The sequence below is a fragment of the Theropithecus gelada genome, chromosome 9 (assembly GCF_003255815.1).
Source record: "Theropithecus gelada isolate Dixy chromosome 9, Tgel_1.0, whole genome shotgun sequence".
NCBI lineage: Eukaryota > Metazoa > Chordata > Mammalia > Primates > Cercopithecidae > Theropithecus > Theropithecus gelada.
The window spans coordinates 109,807,123-109,816,472 of record NC_037677.1 but is presented as its reverse complement, the minus strand read 5'-3'; positions in this window follow the sequence as shown (position 1 = coordinate 109,816,472).

Below are 9,350 nucleotides of genomic sequence, written 5' to 3'. Positions count from 1 at the left end.
TCTAACCCTCAATGTGATATTTGGAGGTGAGGCCCTTGGGACCTAATTATGGTCATGAGGGTGGAGCCCTCATGAGAGAGATTGGTGCCCTTATGAAGGCCATGAGAAGGCTTTTGTTTTCTCTCTCTCTGCTCTCTGCCACGTTAGAATACAAGATTACCATTTGCAAACCAGGAAGAGGGCCCTCACCAGACACCAAATCTACCAGCACCTTGATCTTCGACCTGTCAGCCTCCAGAACTGTGAGAAATAAAGAGGATTTGTTGTTTAAACCCCCCAGGCTATCATAATTTGTTATAGCAGCCCAAATTGACTAAAAGGTGACATTTACCACTATGGGTCTAGATGAGATTGCCTGGAGAGAGAAAACGTGTAGGTAGAGGAAATCGTTCAGGACAGAGCTCCCAGCACTCCAATATTGGGAAGTTTACAAGAGGAGGAGGCAGCCAGCCAAGAGACGGAGAAGGAACAGCAAGAGAGGTGGGAGGAAAACTAAGAGAGCGTAGGTTCTAGGAGCCAAAGCAAGGGAGGTTCAAGTTGTCAATTTGTCTTTCTTTTGTAGGTTTGCTTCCCTGCTGCCTACTCCCAAACCTCCCAGATCCACCTGTATCCTCCTGAATGGTAAAGGTAGCTCGCTGGCCCTCAGATCAGCAGTTCTCGGTGGCACCACAACCAATCCCCTGACCAAATGAACAGCCCCTCCCAGTCTCCCTCAGCAACCTGGCAGCAAGAGCTGGTGTGGTCCTTGACAGGTCTTTTCCCTCCCTGGTTCTCAGTTCTTCCTGGGACAAATAAGGAGGCTGGAAATGGTGCTCTCTTGCTGACAGCACTCCCTGTGCTACAAGGACTTCAGGCTCAGCCTCTCCCTCCCATGGAGCTCAAGCTCTCCTTCCGTTAGGACTTCCTCCCCCAGAGACCATGAAGTGATGGTCTCTGAAGGACAATCCCAGTGATCCACGGAGGGCCTGCTCAGAGCTCAACTCGTAGGTAGGGTGCACCTGATGGCCGTGAAAAACTACTTGGAAAGGAACCCAGGAGAGTGACAGGGAAGTAAGGGCCTTGGACCCATGGCTGTGTCATGGGTTACACATGATGTGTCCTACCACAGGAGTGTTCTGCCCATCAAAACAGGGCGCCCGCAGAGCTATGTTTGCTCAGAGGGGGCAACTTTTTCTAATTTGTGCAAAAGTGCCATAGAAGCAGTGCCATGTAACCCTACTTTGGACCTGTCACCTGCATTCTTTGTTCCTGACACTAGACTTCTTCGAGCTCACTGCCTGGCTTCCTTAGGCACATCCGCTGTCTGATATCTTTGGGCCCGCAGCCCGTTCTCTTTAACCCTGCCATTTGCATTACTCAGACCCATTGCCTTGTGCCTGGGCCAGCCTCCTGATGTCTTTGGGTCCACCCCATATTTCTTTAGGGATTATTTAAGCCTGTCATGTCATATCTTTGGGCTTGCCGCCAGAATGCCTAAAGTCCTGGAAACTTGGGCTGCTGCTGAGTATCAGAGCTACCTGGAACATTAACAGGGCTCTGTGGGGCTGCTGTCAGGAAGGGAGAATAAATGTCACCATCTCCAGCCTCCAGCAGTGACCACTGTGATGAGGCCAACAGCTCGGCTGGGCTTTGAAAGGAGCATTTGTATGGTTTGTTTCCCTCCACGAGACCTCCAAGGCCAAATCCCCCAGAGATTGATTCATTTCGCCGTTTTGCTTCTTTTGGTGATCTGTGTTTAATAGGGAACCGTGTGTGTAGTGCCCCTGTGCCTCTGGCTGGGAGCTCAGTGCTGGCAGGGCAGGCCAGCAAGAAAGCCCAGCAGCAGAGGTGGGAGGAGGCCAAGAAAAACCCCCAGGCTTCAGGCTGTGGCAGGAGGGCTTGCCCGAACGGCCTGCTCACCAAAGCCTGGCTTCAGAGCTCTATGGGAGAGGCCTGGCCTGATGCCAGCAGTCATTGCTCTGTCTCTTTGCAGAGAGCCAGGGAGACAAAACAGAGCCTGATTTTAAAACAGACACACAAAGTGGTCTCTTCACAGAGCTCTGTAGCAATGTGGACCAATACACACTAAGGTTTTCATGCAGAAAAGGGGACTTCGAGAAACATAATGTACAATATCTATCACATGCAAGAATGTTGGGCTTAGACAGAACAAGAAATAATACAGCTCACATGTGGCAAAACCGTCCTTGCACACTAGGCACCATGCTCGGTGCCTTACACAGACATGTCAGCTGCCTTGCCTAAGAATATCATGAAGATGCAATTACAGTCCCCATTGTATAGATTAAAAGCCAAGTTTCACACCCTATAAGAATGGCTAAAATTTTAAAAATGGATAACGTCAAATGCTGATGAGGATACAGAGCAACTGGAACTCTCTTACACTGCTGGTGGGAACACAGTGGTACAGACACTTTGAAAAACAATTTGGCAGTTTCTTAGAAAGTCAAACAGACACAGACTATACAATCCATCAAGCTGACTCCCAGGTATTCATCTAAATGGAATGAAGCCCATATGTAAATGCTTACAGTAGCTGTATTCATAGTCACCCCACATTGAAAATAACCCAAATGTCCTTCAATTGAGGAATGGGTAAACAAACTAGTTCTTCAACACCACAGAATATTACTCAACAATAAAACACACTACTGATACATAAAAATGTGGGCAATCTCAAATGCATTAGGCTAAGTAAAAGAAAACAGAATCAAAAGACCATGTAATGTAAGACACTATTTATACGACACCCTTGTGAAGAAAAACTATAAGGTCTGAAAACAGATCAGTGGCTGCCAGGGGCTGGAGGTGGGGCAGAAATGAATTTTAGGAGGCTTTGGGGAACGTTTTGTCTCCCTCTCTCTATATATACACACACACACACACTCATATTTATGTGTATGTGTATAGATATACACATACATATACATATATGCATGTGTATATATGTATATGTATGTGTGTATATATATGTGTCTGTATGTCTGTGTGTGTATATGTGTATGTGTGTGTGTGTGTGTCTATATATATATAGACACACATATATATATCTCCCAGGCTGGAGTGCTGTGGCAAAATCATGGCTCACATCCCAGGTTCAAGTGATCCTCATACTGCAGCCTCCCAAGTAGCTGGAACCACAGGTATGCACGACCATGTCCGGCTAATTTTATTTTATTTTATTTATTTTATGTAGAGACAGAGTTTCCCTATGTTGCCCAGGCTGGTCTCGAACTCTTGGGCTTAAGGGATTCTCCTGCCTTGGCCTCCCAAAATGTTGGGATTACCAGCATGAACCACTGCAGTTGGCCTATATATTTTGATTGTGGTGGTGTTTCCACCATTAGGTATGTTTGTCAAAACTTGCAGAACTGTACACTAAAAAGGGTGAATATTTCTATATGCATAATAAACCTTAATTATTTTAATGGTTAAAAAAAATCAGCTGTTCAAGGAGATGTAACTTGTCCAACGGCAGTCAAGATTGACTCTTGACCCAGCTTTTTAACCGCTGTGCTGAACAAGGATATCGGTTGCCCTGGAGACCATCTGGTCTGAGCCTCAATTACCAAGAGATCTGGACTCACCAGGATGTAGAAAATGGTAGGTTCTGAGGAATTGGCTTTTTTTTTTTTTTTTCAATTAACTGAAGTTTCCAAATCATTTTTCTTTTAACCCCTGTTGCTAACAATATTTCTAAGTTGGCTGAAAATACAGTCATCCTTACTCAAATACTCAGGCCACTCACTGACTCTGCCACGCTTGAGAATTGCAGGGCCAGATCCCCTGAAGTTGGGGGACCTGGTGATATTCCTTCATCTATCACTATTTGCTGTGTCACCTTGGATACGTCATTCACTTTTCCTAGACCCTGGTTTCCCTCTGTAAGAAGGGGATCATTTCACCATCTCAAGATTATATGAGAAGATTAAATGAGAATCATAGGACCTACAGCTTTAGGTCTTCACAATCTTATCAACTACTTTCCTTTCTTATCTCAGGGGATTGGTTCCTTAGCCCAGTGGTGATAATAGCAGTCAACACATACTGAGTACTTTCTATGTGCTACGTGGTTTATAGACATTTCATCTTGCTGCCAAGTCTGTGAGCTTGTACTAACCCATCTAACAGAAGACGAAAGGGAGGTACTTAGAAATGAAGCAATTCACCAAGACCCCACAACTAAATGTAGTAGTAGAACCAGATTGAAGCCAGGCAGCCTGATTGCAGAGCCTTGTGTTTGGCTAGTTCACCTTTCCGCCTCCCCTTCTCCCATCTCAATTTTCCACTGCCATCTTGAGAATCTGTAGCTGCACACCTTGTCCATTAGGTAACACACATCCTATATTGAACTTTCCCTACACGGACTTCAGATGCCAAAATGGATTCTTCTCTAATATGGAAGAGCCAGGAAAGCCACAGAGGTCCTTTGCCTCCTGTTGGCTCTGTGTCCTTTCTATGCTTCCACTGAGCAAGGGTGCAGAAGGAGAGCAGTGTGTGGCGGAGGGTCATTTGGCCCTGGGGGAGGGATGACAGGAGGAAGAGGAGGGAAGCCACTTTTAAGGGAGCATAAGCAAGTGTCAATGTTCTTGCTACTCGATCCAGGAGGCTTCATTCTGGCTCATTGTTCCTCATTATCAGAGCTAACTATGTTCAGGCGAAGGGCGAGCATGTTCCTAAATTTATGTCTCTGTGTGCGACCACGACAATGTGTGTTTTGTGTGCTTCTCCCTGAAAAACTCCTCTTGTGACACAGGCGACCCAGCTTGGACTTGGCCTTTCATGTGCGTTACCCACTCCGACTGGCACCTGCTGGCAGATTTTTCTTAAAGTCTAAAATGAGGGGCTAACCTTCTCGTCTCTGCTTTTTCTTCTCCGCTACCTATCATCTTGATTTGACTCACACAAAAGTGTCTCAGTGGGAAACCCACTCAAGAAGGCTTTGACAGGGAACAATGGACAGACACCTCTACAGAGGCCGGCCCGCCGCGTCGAGAGAGGGAAAACGGATTAAAGTTTAAAGATGTCATGTATGTTAACCGATCAGTATCAGTTTTATGTATTTTGTCAAAGAGACAGCAGTGAAGCCGGGCCCATGAGGGTGAGGGGGTGCAAGGGAGGGAGAGGTGGCCTCCACACACTTTGGCCAAAGGCCTCACCAGAGATAACGAGCCCAAGGAGCTGGAGTGTTTGAAAGGTAATCATAACAATAATAAAGAAGAAAGGGCCCAGAGGAGATTGTCGTGAGATTGTTGTGTGTGTCAGCTTTGTCCTTCCACAATGATCCAGGGCCAGGAGCCAGGCAGTCTCTGGGGCAGCAGAGCGGCTCCTTCAGAAAGAAGATGCCGCTCATTCAGCCCGCGTGGCTTTCTTCCAGGATAATGCTCCAATGGGCAGCGGAAGCCCAGGGAGTCATGGGTGAGGCAGGGGGAGAGGCACCTGAAAGCCAGGGCTCCCCGCCGGCATCTCTCGCGGCCAGGCCCAGCACTGTGCACAGGAGCAAGGCCGGCCCAAAGCCTGCATGGGGCCTGGGCCCTGACCTTGCTTCTTGTCTGCAAGAGGGTTACCCACAATGCCCTGCTCTCCTGACGGGACATCAGGAGAATAGAGTTGGCCCCTGGAACTTCTCTTCAATATCCTTGAAAAAAAGTGGGATTCCCACTCTGATTTCTTTGGACCTCTGAGCACTTTTCCTTTCACATGAATCTCCCTTTGTGAGGGTTGCTAGAATTTTCTCACGTCGTGAATAGGCTGAAAAGTGAGTATCTTTGAATCTTCTTTCTGAAGAAGTCCAGACTCAGATAGGACAATCCGCCACATTTTTGGAGGAAGCAGTGCATGGCAAAGGCTGCGTTTGTAGGTGAGCTAAGCTCCATTCATTCTGCAGACTCAGGACTGTCAACAAGGGCAGTCATCCTGGCGGGACATGCAGAGGGGATGCCCTCTAAATGGAACATTCCAGAGACCGGCAAAGGGAAGGCTCTAGAGCTGCTCTTCAGAGTCTCCATGGGCTCCCACAAGCCCAAGAGTTGGGGGCAGTAGCATGCCAGATCCAGCGCATACTGGCTTTTGAGAGCTGACGGCTAACTTTTCAGTAAATTTTTTGCAAGCCAGTTTTTAAAAAATTAACTTATGAGGCCGGGTGCAGTGGCTCATACCTGTAATCCCAGTACTTTGGGAGGCCGAGGTGGGAGGATCACTTGACGTCAGGAGTTCGAGACCAGCCTGGCCAACGTGGTGAAACCCCCACCTCTACTAATAATACAAAAATTAGCTGGGCGTGGTGGCACGCTCATGTAATCCCAGATACCTGGGAGGCTGAGGCAGGAGAATCACTTGAACCCAGGAGGTGGAGGTTGAGTCACTGCACTCCAACCTGGGCAACAGAGTGAAACTGTGTCTCAAAAATAAATAAGTAAAAATGTAAAAATTAAAATTAACTTATATAAACTTAACAAATAAATACAGCAAAGGTAATATTCAAAACTCATCTCTTCATAATTACTTCACTATTCTCTATGCCCGAGGTTTTATATGATTACTGTATCTATATGGCAGAGATACTGGATAATAGTGTGTTTCTGAGCATCTCTTCCCAGTTGCACGTACTGTGGTGTCACACGGAGAGCCACAGTGGAGTATTTACACCACAGAAACTGGCAAATGCCACAAATCAGAACCTTTTCCCCTAAGGGCTGGTTGTTAAATACTTGCTAGTACACTGGTTGGAGACTGATCTGACCCAGATCCTTGGTTACCGGACCAAGCCACTTTCCCTCTGAAACAAGTCAATATGGTGACAAAGGAAGAAGAAATGGAATGGCATGTTGCTCTGAAGACAAACGGTATGCAAGTATAAAGCTGAGACAGACTCAGCTGCTTGACACGATATTCACGTGTGTGAGTGTATTCATTCATTCAACCTATCTTTTCCTCTCTTTCTCTAAACACAAATATCTTATCAGGAAAAAATATCATTTCCAACTCCAAGACTCTTGATGAACAATCTGCTCCAGTGTCTGCCTTTAATGAGAATAATTCAGGGCCAAATAGTTGATCCTGAAGGCCATGCTGGGCTCAGGGATGGGGGCCAGGAGGGATGAGTTCCTAGATCTGGGGACCCTATCTCCCTTTGCACCCACCTGTGCTCTCCTAGGGCCCCTGTCTCTGGAACTCAGCTGTGAAGGCTGAAAAGGCTGACGCTGTCCTCCCATGGGACAACTGTCTTTGAATAGTGGTGCAGAGAGGCTGAAAGGCCTTCAGGGCCACACTGAATGAATCTTGCAGGGGATCTCAGGCCAGGGGAGTGATCTGCAAATTTGAGTCTGGTGGTTTTCCCAAAACACATCATGCAGGCAACTGCCTCCTTCCTCCCAGAAGGCTGCTCTTGATCGGGGTCCTCCTCTCTCCTGCCCCAGAGAACTCAAGGCAACAGAAATAGTAATAATAGCTCATCGGGCCGAAATGTTAACCTCAGGCCTAAGCGCTGTGCCTCATCTGAGCCTCCTAGAAGTAGGTGGTGCCTTTCTCCCCTCTTACAGCGGTGAACACCAAGACTTTGTAAAGTTCCTTAACTTGGTCCAAGCTGCTCAGCCAAAAAGCTACTCATCTGAAATTCAAACCCAGGCAGTCTGAATCCAGAATTCTCTCTCCTACCCCCTATGCTCAGATCACAAACCCAGCTGGTTCCCTACCATGCAGGTCTGATCAATGGAAATAGAAAAATGGTTTGGGAGACCGAAGCAGGCTTGAGGTCAAGAGTTCGAGACCAGCCTGGCCAACATGGTGAAACTCTGTTTCTACTAAAAATGCCACAATTAGCCAGGCGTGGTGGTGCATGCCTGTAGTCCCAGCTACTCAAGGGGCTGGGTTAGGAGAATTGCTTGAACCCAGAATGTGGAGGTTGCAGTGAGCCGAAATTGTGCCACCGGACTCCAGCCTATGCAACAGAGCGAGACTGTGTCTCGAAAAAAAAAAAGAAAAGAAAAGAAATAAAGAAATAGAAAAATGGCAGGGGAGGGAGGCTGGGGGGTGAGGAAGGGGAGGCTGGAGTGGGACGAAAATGACAGTGTGCAAGGGAGCTGCCTGCTGCCCCTCCCGCTGACTGGGCATCCCTGGACCCTCCCGGGAGGACACTCACTTCAGGGCAAGGCTCCCTCCGGCCAGCTCGGAAGTTTCCCTCATGCCCTGACACACTGGGCTCAATATCTGCTTTGAATTATTTCACATCTTACAGGGAAGCAGCAGGAGCCGAAGCCCTTGGCACTGTGGCAGGCCAGGGAGCCGCACAGGGGCGCTATGAGCACACTCCTCACCCCTGCCCCAGTCTCCCATAGCAGACAGGAAAGCATCACTGGGCAGGACTCCGTGAAGGCACTCCAGCAGGGTCCCTCTTTTCCCATGGGCCTTGCCAAGTTAAGGCACTTCCCAAGTTGATTTCTCATTTGCTGTTTATAATTTTGTGAGGTCAGGGTATGTAAAGAGGACGCCTTTTACAGAAAGGAGAGGTTGATTTAAAATACCTCTGGGGTTTGGCCCAGGCCACTCAGCCCTGCTGGGTCTGAAGCACAGTCTCTGGACTCCCTGTACAGTGCTCTTTTGACTACAATATCAACATGCACCCCCACTCACAAGAGGCCCCCTGTTTTAGCAGCAGATAAAATCAGCTGATCCCTGGAAATGTGCCAATCACAGCGACCAGAAAACAAGCACCAAAGGAGAGAAATACTTGAGATTCCTGTTAAGAAGCCACGTTAGGATTGATCTGAATAACACCAGAAAAAAAGGGGAAAATAATAAAGTCAGACACTACATAATCCATGGAGACATGGATGGAAGCTGGGTGGGGCAAATTTCAAAGGGGGCACCTTTTCCCATGGAAAGGGGGAGGAGGTGCAGAGGGCCTTGAACTTGAACTGAGCTGCGGTCATCTACTAAGCGACACCAAGCAGATATTATTTCAGATCATCGCCACTGCAGCCCTGTGGCCTAGGGATGATCACCTCCCGTTTACAGATGAGGACACTGCACTGAGGATGATCCCATTCCCCAGGAGCGGTGCTGAGATGCCCAAGGGCTCTTTCTAAAATGGGGAGTGGGCTGCATGCTTCAACATGGTGTTCAAAGGGCCAGGTGTTTAATAGCCAAAGTAAGGTCCATTAGCTGGTGAATGCATAAACAAAACACAGCAGATCCACACAATGAAACACTCTACAACCACCAAAAGGACAGCACTCCTGATGATACACGCTACAAACGAATGAACCTTAGAAATATTCTCAAGGGAGATGGTTTTTCCCCTCAGGGGAAGAAAATATATATATATATATATATCTCCTTAGATATTACAG